The 11,610-nt window shown below is 42.4% G+C and overlaps 1 long non-coding RNA gene across 1 annotated transcript; it reads left to right on the top strand.

Annotated features, from left to right (window-relative positions):
- Window positions 1-6,285: 6,285 nt before the first annotated feature.
- On the top strand, window positions 6,286-6,600 carry LOC121846423. Its single transcript, XR_006083313.1, has 3 exons — window positions 6,286-6,327; window positions 6,418-6,479; window positions 6,557-6,600. It is a non-coding gene; the product is annotated as an uncharacterized LOC121846423 (long non-coding RNA).
- The last annotated feature ends 5,010 nt before the right edge of the window (window positions 6,601-11,610 follow it).

An 11,610-nucleotide genomic window follows, 5' to 3' on the forward strand; every position in this document is an offset into this window, starting at 1 on the left:
ACTATATCTCTTGACACAATGATGAAAATAAATCAGGGCCTCTAAACCTTCAAGCTGCATACTGGACCCTAGTCCAACTAAACCACGAAAGAGCTGCTTCCTGCGCTTGGCCCTCTTGTTGAACATAATAAACTGCTCTCTATCCACCGGATGTGTACCAAACTCACTAAAAGTGGCAGTAATAAAGCCTCTTTTAAAAAAGCCAAACCTTGACCCAGAAAATATAAAAAATCTCCCATTCGTCTCAAACATTTTAGAAAAAGCTGTTGCGTAGCAACTCACTGCCTTCACGAAAACAAACAATGTATACAAAACACTTCAGTCTGATTTTAGACCCCATCATAGCACTGAGGCTGCACTTGTGAAGGTGGTAAATGACCTTTAAATGGTGTCAGTGCTAAGGTCTAGGAACACGAGGACAGACGCTGTCCTCGTGTTCCTAGACCTTAGTGCTGCTTTTGATACCATCGATCACCACATTCTTTTGGAGAGATTGGAAACCCAAATTGGTCTACATGGACAAGTTCTGGCCTGGTTTAGATCTTATCTGTAGGAAAGATATCAGTTTGTCTCTGTGGATGGTTTGTCCTCTGACAGATCAACTGCAAATTTCGATGTTCCTCAAGGTTCCGTTTTGGTACCACTATTGTTTTCACTATATATTTTACCTCTTGGTGATGTCATTCGGAAACATAATGTTAACTTTCAATACTATGTGGATGACACACAGCTGTACATTTCGATGAAACATGGTGAAGCCCCAAAATTGGATGGAAGTGGATGGCTGCAAATGTTCTACTTTTAAACTCGGACAAAACAGAGATGCTTGGGCTTTCTCCTATAGAGCTCCATTTTTATGGACTGGTCTGCCTACCCATGTGAGAGACGCAGACTCGGTCTCAACCTTTAAGTCTTTATTGAAGACTCATCTCTTCAGTGGGTCCTGTGATTGAGTGTTGTCTGGCCCAGGAGTGTGAAGGTGAAAGGAAAGGCACTGGAACAACGAACCACCCTTGCTGTCTCTGTCTGGCCGGTTCCCCTCTCTCCACTGCGATTCTCTGCCTCTAACCCTGTTGCAGAGACTGAGTCACTGGCTTACTGCTGCTCTTCCAAACCATCCCTGGGAGGGGTGCGTCACTTGAGTGGGTTGAGTCATTGACGTGATCTTCCTGTCTGGGTTGGCGCCCCCCCTTGGGTTGTGCCGTGGCAGAGATCTTTGTGGGCTATACTCGGCCTTGTCTCAGGATGGTAAGTTGGTGGTTGAATATATCCCTCTAGTGGTGTGGGGGCTGTGCTTTGGCAAAGTGGGTGGGGTTATATCCTGCCTGTTTGGCCCTGTCCGGGGGTATCATCGGATGGGGCAACAGTGTCTCCCGACCACTCCTGTCTCAGCCTCCAGTATTTATGCTGCAGTAGTTCATGTGTCGGGGGGCTAGGGCCAGTCTGTTATATCTGGAGTATTTCTCCTGTCTTATCCAGTGTTCTGTGTGAATTTAAGTGTGCTCTCTAACTCTCTCTCACTTTCTGTCTCTTTCTTTCTCTTTCTTTCTTTCTCTCTCTCTCTCGGAGGACCTGAGCCCTAGGACCATGCCTAAGGACTATCTGGCCTTATGATTCCTTGCTGTCCCCAGTCCACCTGGCCGTGCTGCTGCTCCAGTTTCTATGGAATCCTGACCTGTTCACCGGACGTGCTACCTGTCCCAGACCTGCTGTTTTCAACTCTCTAGAGACAGCAGAAGGGGTAGAGATACTCTGAATGATCGGCTATGAAAAGCCAACTGACATTTACTCCTGAGGTGCTGACCTGTTGCACCCTCGACATCCACAGTGATTATTATTATTTGACCCTGCTGGTCACCTATGAACATTTGAACATTTTGGCCATGTTCTGTTATAATCTCCACCCGGCACAGCCAGAAGAGGGCTGGTTCTACACCTGCATTGCTTGCTGTTTGGGGTTTTAGGCTGGGTTTCTGTACAGCACTTTGAGATATCAGCTGATGTAAGAAGGGCTTTATAAATACATTTGATTTGGCTTGTGTGATAAGTTTGTCTCTCCTCATTTGATAGTAAAGAAATGAACCACTACACGATTCCTAGCTAGCTAGGTAGTTTCTTTTGCACAATCTCTTCTGTCTGACCTTTACACACTTCTGTTCATCTTTTTACGACACACTGTCACATGTCAGCGTCAACAAAATTCTCGGCACGTTCCAGGCCGTCATTTTGTCAAGAGTGTTTCACAGATGGGCAGATCTCACAAATTCAGGGGAAATCAGCAAATACTAATAATATGGCTTGAAATCTTCAGATGAAGCCTTCATTCTTGGGATAAATAAGTGTACCAATGCAACATCAGAGCTTCAAACGTGGGGCATGGCACATCATGGGAGTTGACCAACCACCCAAGCCGTAGACTGGTTTCCCTGCTACAGCACGGCAACAGGTACAGGTGCATCAATTTCTACACCAACAGGCTCTTGAACGGCTTCTATCCCCAAGCAATACGACTAATAGCAAACAAAATTGCTACGTGGAATTGTATCTTTATTGATATTTTATTTAAATATTTGCACTGTCTTTATGCACACTCACTAGGCTCTACATACTCACACACACCGTCACTCCAACACATACAAACACTCACTCCATCACTTGCTCACTCACACAATATATACTGACTCTACAGACCCGCACACCCATTCACTAGCAAGCTGCTTCCACTCTTTATCTTAAATCTGGTTGCCTAGTCCTCTAACCCCCATACATACTGTATCTAACTCCAGCACTCCAGTATCCCTCGCACATTTACATTTGGTAAGGGAACTGACTTTAAATACTTCCTGTATATAATATACTTGCTTACTTAGTGTATTTCATATTTCCGTGTTCTTTTTCCTAATACTGTTTTTTCCAACTTGAAGACACGAGTCTTCAAAACCGTCTCCTTTTCCAAAACTCTACACACAATTCCCAAAAGTGCACAGACAAAATGCAAAATGCCTCATCTCCTTCAAAATGTAATGCTGCGTTCAAAACGCCATAAACACACGTCAGAATGAAGCATTTGCATCGAATGGCAAACACTGCTTTTATAATAGTACATTCTTGGATATACCATGTATACACTGTTCTAAATCTAAAGCTCTTTGGTCTTTCATAGGCTTATATCTACAATTCAATACAATGTTCTACAGTGAAAGTAATCTGCTGAGAGGGGTAACAAGTACACTCTAGACACCAATGCAATGTAGAAACAGAAAATATTTATTAGGCCAAACATTACTGTTGTATACAGTAGCATACAAAACCATAAACATATGTAAACCAAAAGTATATTCTTTAGAATACTGTAAAGAACACAATCATGTGTGTGTGTGGGGTCCCGGGGGGGGCAGTCCAGGAATTGGTAGGGGGAGGGCAGTCACCAGTGCTAAGCTACGCTTCATCTCTTCTCCGGCCTGGGTCTGGCCACAATACTTCATCCACATCACAAGATAGGGTTTCTCTTGCCAAACATCGAGGGGAGTATCTCCTAGCATGGCGTATCCAACCTTGTACAGAGGCAACCTCTATGTCCCCACATGCGTCCTCCATTGCCTGGAGACGCGGCATGCGGGCATAGGGTTGGCGATCATACACTTTCCAGCGCTAGGCTGAGAAGAATTCCTCTATGGGATTTAGAAAAGGTGAATATGGGGGGGGAAGACTGACCCAGTGTGACATTGTGATGGAGGACCCCGTTTTGAGTGATGTCAGCACAGTTACAATGGGGCAAAAAAGTATTTAGTCAGCCACCAATTGTACAAGTTCTCCCACTTAAAAAGATGAGAGAGGCCTGTAATTTTCATCATAGGTACACTTCAACTATGACAGACAAAATTATAAGAAAAAAAATCCAGAAAATCACATTGTAGGATTTTTAATGAATTTATTTGCAAATTATGGTGGAAAATAAGTATTTGGTCACCTAAAAACAAGCAAGATTTCTGGCTCTCACAGACCTGTAACTTCTTTAAGAGGCTCCTCTGTCCTCCACTCGTTACCTGTATTAATGGCACCTATTCGAACTTGTTATCAGTATAAAAGACACCTGTCCCACAACCTCAAACAGTCACACTCCAAACTCCACTATGGCCAAGACCAAAGAGCTGTCAAAGGACACCAGAAACAAAATTGTAGACCTGCACCAGGCTGGGAAGACAATCTGCAATATGTAAGCAGCTTGGTTTGAAGAAATCAACTGTGGGAGCAATTATTAGGAAATGGAAGACATACAAGACCACTGATAATCTTCCTCATCGTCGCCAACCTCATCCACATAAATAAATTGATGGCGAATTACATGGGCATCCAGCTCCAACACTCACTAACAGACAAAAGGATATACAGATGAGTAAATATGGTATGTCTGAAGTACTGGTAGTAGTGTTGCATACATACCTCTACAAAGTCATGTCGCATATTCTTGACTGTCAGAGTTTCTCTCAAATGGCACCTTGTGAAGTTGTTTCATCGTCACTCTGTGCCGTTGGAGGATGCGTTGTATGGTTGACATGCCTTCTCTCAAATCCTAATTGCATTGTTTGCCAAAACCATATTTATAATTGGAGTCTCTTGTACATCTGTAAACAAGCGTCCTCGACCTCCATGATGTCTTTGCCTTTCCACTCTGTACAGAATTCAAACACAGTATGTGTTCAGCATAGGAACTGTAACAATGTACAAAAAAAATGTAGTACAGCATGATAACCAACCTCATTCATTCAATGCAGTGCAGTAAATGGCTGGCTTAGAGTTACAAATGTTTATGCAATACTATGCAGTCATACATATTTTACAGTACATTACTGTAATGCTAAAATAGTCATTAGATAGTTGCATACCTGTTCTCATTTCTGAAGGTTTGAATTATGGACGCCACTGTCAATCGACTCAAGACACATGATCAACAAGTGTTGCCCTAATCTCATTAGAGATGGCTCTCCTTCCTTCTTCTTTGCCCTCGTCCTCTTCTTCCTCTTTCTCTCTCTCCTACTCCTCTTGCTCTCTGTCCATTGTTGGCATCCATTGTTCAAAACAGGTAATCTGACATTTGACCTATTTATAGGCTTTACTACAGTAAAGCAGTGACTGGTTTGTGATCAGATAAGCTATTAGTGTTTGCACATGTGAGGAGTGTGTGTGTGACCTGGGGCCTGTTGCACAAAAGTAGAATTAAGACATCCGGGATAAATGACTCAGCTGAGCTCAATGAAGCCAAAACATGTGCGTCCAGGCTTAATTGGTTGCACAAAGACCAAGCCAGGATGAGCAGACACGGATTCATTAAACCAGGTGAAACCAATCCTGGATAGGTGCGCGCTCACGGCTCACTCAAATAGACCCCGCCACAGATCACAGATTAACTGATTTACCATGGCAACTAGAGCCGCGTACTTTTCCCCGTCGGAAGAACAAATCCTCATGGAGGCATACGAGGAGGTAAAAGATATAATTAAGAAGAAAGGCAACACCGCCACAGTGATAAAGCAAAGAGAAAAAGCGTGGCAAAGTATTGCAGACCGCCTGAATGCGTAAGTAGTGCACAATTACACACTCACCGCTCCGCTGAAACATCACAATTACAATTCAAATATTTAATTCACATCTCCAAAAATGCAGTTGTACTGTAATTATGAAACGGTTAAATTTTTTATTGAAATGCACTGCAGATATGAGTGAAATTGTGTAAAGTAACTCCATCACACTGTATAAAGCTATGATAAATTTTTTGATATTTTTACTGAAAACAAGACAAAAATACCAAGTAATTTTTTGCAGTGTGACTCCATTGTGTGTGTGTGTGTGTGTGTGTGTGTGTGTGTGTGTGTGTGTGTGTGTGTGTGTGTGTGTGTGTGTGTGTGTGTGTGTGTGTGTGTGTGTGTGTGTGTGTGTGTGTGTGTGTGTGTGTGTGTGTGTGTGTGTGTGTGTGTGTGTGTGTGTGTGTGTGTGGATTAAACATGAACGGGCCAAAACGGACATGGCAGGTCAAAATCAAATACAAGAACATTCTGCAGAATGGTATGGTCCCTGACTAATATTTAACAAAGCACAAGCATATATTGTACCCAGAAGGTGCCTGCTCACACATTGTCTGTACTGTTTTAGCAGTGAAAAAGAATACCCACAGACAAGGCACGGGTGGTGGGTCACCAAAGGCTGACCTTACCCCAGCAGAGGACATGGCCTTGGAGCTAAATAAAGGCAGGCCCGTCTTAGAGGGGATCCCTGGGGGGAAAGAGACGAGCATAGGTTCCTCCCAAGATGCCACCCGCTTCATTCAAGGTATGTCCTTCCATCTCTACATGGGATACAACCACATTCATATTGAATCAATTTGGACTGTCTGACTTTGGTTTACCTATTGCCTTGCAGTGTCTGGCAGCACTGTGTTCCTGTTAGAGCCACCAGCACAAGCACCAGACGATGCTGATCCAGTGAGTACTCCATCAAAGGCATACTGTAGGCATGTCTTGTTTACTAGCTTCAATATGAATCCGATTAAATGTGATAGGGTGAAGGCCCCAGTGCAGCAGCAACAGCACATGATGGAGACGATGATGAGGAGGAGACCATCTCTCTGGATTCCAGAAGGAATGAGGTATCATGTTAAGACTGTGAAAGTACTATTTACTCTACAATGGTGAGGAGTCCTCATCAAAATCAAAAAAATCTAATTTCTTTTACAGGACCCAGATGCTATACAGTGGGAAAACCAGCCTGGCAACATAGTGCGTATTAATAAAAGGACACCACATCCTGCCAAATTCCAGCTGCGCTAATTGTATTGTGTTCACAGAGCTCACAAGCTATCAGAAAGTTGTATGGCAACCACCTCCGGCGCCAAATAGAACTGGCAGACATAGACATTCAGTACAAGAAGAAAAAGATGGAAAATCTTGCACTGGAGTTCGAAATAAAAAAGAGGACAATTAGGAAACTGGACCTTGAAATAAAAAAACTTGAGGGAGGTGAGATATGCCTTCAATGTACACTGTATGCTAACTGTAACACAAATGTATTAATCATTATTTTTCTTTCCTCCCCCAGCTCCAAGAAGATGACACAGCTCAAAATAAAAATTAGGTATATTCTCGTAAAGTCAAGTGAGCCATGACATATGAGCTCTTATTGTGAGCACACAGGACGGTGGCATCTTTCTAAGGTTTTTTTTATTTTCCCAGCAATCAGTACAACCAAGTCATCGTTATAAGGCATCGCCCTCTTTTGCCCACCCCCAGCACCAGGTGTGGCCACTAGCCTATATGAAGGCCCAAAATTGTGTGTTCCTTTCTGCTCTGACAATGGCATGCCCATTCGTGCGAGATGTGGTGGATGAAGAAGCACTTGTGCTGAGGAGAGCCTTCAGGCGAGAAAGGGTCTTCAGGGACCGGTTGGACCCACTGGCCTTCCCTGATGACCATCTATATGAAAGATACAGGTTTTCTGCAGATGGCATCAGGTATCTATGCAGACTACTGGGTCCCAGGATTAAGCACCGCACTGCACGGAGCCATGCACTGAGTGTGGAGCAAATGGTTTGTGTGGCCTTGCGCTTTTTTGCTAGTGGAGCCTTCCTGTACTCAGTGGGGGATGCAGAACAGCTGAACAAGGCCACAATTTGCCGCACAATAAGGAGTGTGTGTCTGGCTATCAAAGCATTAGCAGATGTCTTCATCTCCTTCCCTGGCCACAGAAGACTCTGTGACATCAAAGAGGAGTTCTATAGGATTGCAGGTAAGAGGATCTACAAATTACAGGACAACTGTTAACACATAGTAGGATACTCATTACTTTGTGTGACAGGTTTCCCCAGTGTCATTGGTGCAGTGGACTGCACACACATAAGGATAAAAGCCCCCTCAGGTGCCCATGAGGCCGATTTTGTGAATAGGAAATCCTTTCACAGCATTAATGTTCAGGTGAACATAACTTTTTGATATTGTCCATTGACGAACACTCTGCATTGCCAGTGATGTGCATTGATTGGTGTAATATTCCTCATCTTATGATTTCAGATGGTCTGCAATGCTGACTGTGTGATCAGCAATGTTGTGGCAAAATGGCCTGGCTCAGTCCATGACTCCAGAATCTTTCGGGCCTCTGAAATCTATCAGTGCCTATCACAAGGTAAGCCACACAACCCCTATTTATAACCATCATGGCTGTGTCAAGAATATCACTGTGTTTATGAGGTAGTAATGATGAGATTTTGTGTTGACAGGTGAATTCTCTGGTGTGTTGCTGGGAGACAGGGGGTATGGCTGCCAGCCTTTTCTCCTGACACCTTTCACAGACCCCCAGGAAGCACAGCAGGCCTACAACCATGCCCATGCCAGGACCAGAGTTGAAATGACCTTTGGCCTCCTGAAGGCACGCTTTCACTGCCTTCACAAATTAAGGGTCAGCCCTGTTAGGGCATGTGATATTACTGTGGCTTGTGCTGTCCTCCACAATGTGGCCTGCCTGAGGAAGGAGAGGGCCCCCAGAGTGCCACCAGCCATGGACTGGGACAATCCGGCAATCTTCCCTGATGACGACAGTGGTCGGCTGCTGAGGGACCAATATGTGTTGAATTATTTTAGTTAGTATGTGTGCTTTCAATTTTGGTTAAATATGTCCTGCGGTGGCAGAGGAATTTGGGTTTTTTTGGGTTCGTTTTTGACGAATTTGGCCTCTTATGATGTTTGTGCGGTATGCTGTGTGTAATACAAGGCTGCAGGGAGGCTACTGCATCCATTCATTTGTCTGTTCAGTTGATGTGTATGGATTTGTCCTGCATTTATTTTAGTGTGCAGACATGCAGGGTGTGTTATATACAGACCTTTGAATGTGTATGTATCATTTTGTATAATATGCTTGGATTCTGTGCTTTCCATCTTGTAGAGTTACTGTGACTTCAGTTTCGAAAGGAGCTGATGGTTTACCTGCTTTGTTTTGTCCTTATTCAATAAAGGAACATAATGTTACACATTGTGTTTTTATATTCATATGGAATGTGTATTTGTTTATATGACAGAGTACTAGGGCCACACTGAAGAAAAAGGATAAAGTCATAAATTTATGAGGCTGGTTCTTTCTGCAGAAAAGCTACATATTGTTTTTACAGTTTTGATACTTATGACAATGTGATACTTAATATTCTGGCACATCAGCATGTCTTTGTTTATGAAACCATACTGAAGTACAATTTCACAAAATGCCCCACATCTGTCATTTTAACAACTGTCCTCCTTTAAAACAACTGGTTACAATATTATGACTTGTGTTTTTTTCCCCTCTGTGGCCCTAATATTTTATATATAGCCTTATAGTCTATGGGAAACTGTAAATTATCTAATGATAGCAACATCTAAAAATCATTTTTTATCCAAAATCATTGAAATTAATGATCACAAACATTTAAATAATAACAGTGGGTCTAGTTATATGTGATAACAATGTATAGTGAGCAGTGAAATAACTATTGGTTTCCATTTGTGGTGACTGCTGACTGACATTAGGGATGAGATTAAATAGATCCTGGAATTTAGCCTGGTCTGGAGCAGGCTAGCTCCACAGAATAAATCTCCATGGTAATTTATACCATAACATATCCTCCTGCCCCCTATCCATCTTTAGTGCAACCGGATTACGGATCAATTGAGCCAGGATCACCAAGATATCCTGGCTTAATCCCTTATCCTAGTTTTGTGCAACAGGCCCCTGGTGAATAAGAGTAGCATTTTGATTGGTTGTGTTTGGAAAAGGAAAGCAAGTCACTTCCTGTTAGATTTTTGTGTTTTAGGTAGAGAATTCTGTGTAGTGTTTTGAAAAAAGTGTTTTATGCAATTGACAACTGAGTCAAAGGCTGAGATATAGCTCATGGTTTTGGATATTTCGTGTGTAGTTTTGCACTTTGAGTGAGAGGTTTCAAAATTGTGTGACATGAAAAGATTTTGTGTGTAAGCAGTTGGAAAAAACTGTAATAAACATTGTAAGACTCCAACCATATGCCTCCTGGTGTCACGCCCTGACCTTAGAGAGCTGTTTTATTTCTCTATTTGGTGAGGTCAGGGTGTGATGTGGGCATTCTATGTTTTGTATTTCTTTGTGTTTGGCCGAGTGTGGTTCCCAATCAGAGGCAGCTGTCTATCGTTGTCTCTGATTGGGAATCATACTTAGGTAGCCTTTTACCCCACTTATGTTGTGGGATCTTGTTTTTGTACAGCTTCACGTTGTTATTTTACTGCTGGTTCTCGGTGAATAAATATGATGACCACAAATTACGCTGCGCCTTGGTCTCCTTCAAACACACGTTACACCTGGGTCTCGGCTTGACAAACAAACTGTTTTAACTTAGATTTCATGTGATCTTTAATGTATCGTCTATATTTTATTTGATCTTTGATGTACCTTTTTCGTAGGAAGAGTTTCTTCATGCAGGTGTGCAAAGACACCACAACATTGTGCAAATAACTGAAGACATTCACTTACATTTTGTAAAAAAAAAAAATGGGTTGTCTCTCACATGGTAGAGGTTTGATGTGATGACAACATAATGTGCTCTTTTTCCATTCTGTGTTAACAAACTCCCATGGTCAAATAACATGCGTTTTCAAGCGTAAAACAACCTGCTAGCATTATGCCAGTTTCCACGGAAACAATACAAGAACAAAGCAAAACATCAAGGGTAGTATGTCCTAACATAAACCACCTTTTGGGAGTTTGCAAAGGTCTCAACCTGCCAAAGGCCATCTGTCATGTCTGCTTAACGTTCACTGATACCTACGTAACCTGCAAACTGGACTGCAATAGAGTTTGTATATGATGTTAATGACCAAGTTCTTAAGTGACTATATAATGAGACCCCATTATTTGTTTTTGAAAATGTATATAGCTGCCAGTAAAACAGGATCACAATCACGTACAATGGCCAACTTCACTGCATCAAAAACTCAGCATCCTCAGGAACTCTGTTTCTTCTGTCCAAGTCCAAATATCAGACATGGGGCATATGGAATGCCCACCTGAGAAACCAAGTAGGTTACTATTCTGTCCTCTTCCAAGTAAAAATAAATAAAATACACATCTCATTACTGTGTGACCTGAGTGCACTTATTCCTTTACGCAAGCACTTATTTCGTTTTGAATATTTGAGTTCAATGGCATCCTTACGTTATTGTACAGTTGGATAGTATTTCTTATTAATTACCAATGACATGTAGGCGTATGCAATATTATCACTCCCACTGTACATCAGAAAACCACACTCCCCCATGTTTGAGAATGTTTTGTTTGTTTTTGAAGCAAGACTTTGGTTGATTTGGTCAACATCTGCTGCTTTTTTGCAATTGACCAATAGTTTGAGGAACAACAGCATCTGTCAGCCTACAGTATATAAACTGCACATCTATCATGTTCACAACAGACTGATCCTAGGCATCCTGCAGTCATTTACCATGGCACCCATCTTTGTGCTGACCATTTTCATCGCTGTTCTCTGCTCAGTTCAGGGCCGATCTACAGGGGTAAGGGTCTATCTGAGAATATTGGGAAAACCCTGTGCATGATGAATTATATGAGTTT

This window comes from Oncorhynchus tshawytscha, linkage group LG04, assembly GCF_018296145.1.
Source record: "Oncorhynchus tshawytscha isolate Ot180627B linkage group LG04, Otsh_v2.0, whole genome shotgun sequence".
Classification (NCBI taxonomy): Eukaryota; Metazoa; Chordata; class Actinopteri; order Salmoniformes; family Salmonidae; genus Oncorhynchus; species Oncorhynchus tshawytscha.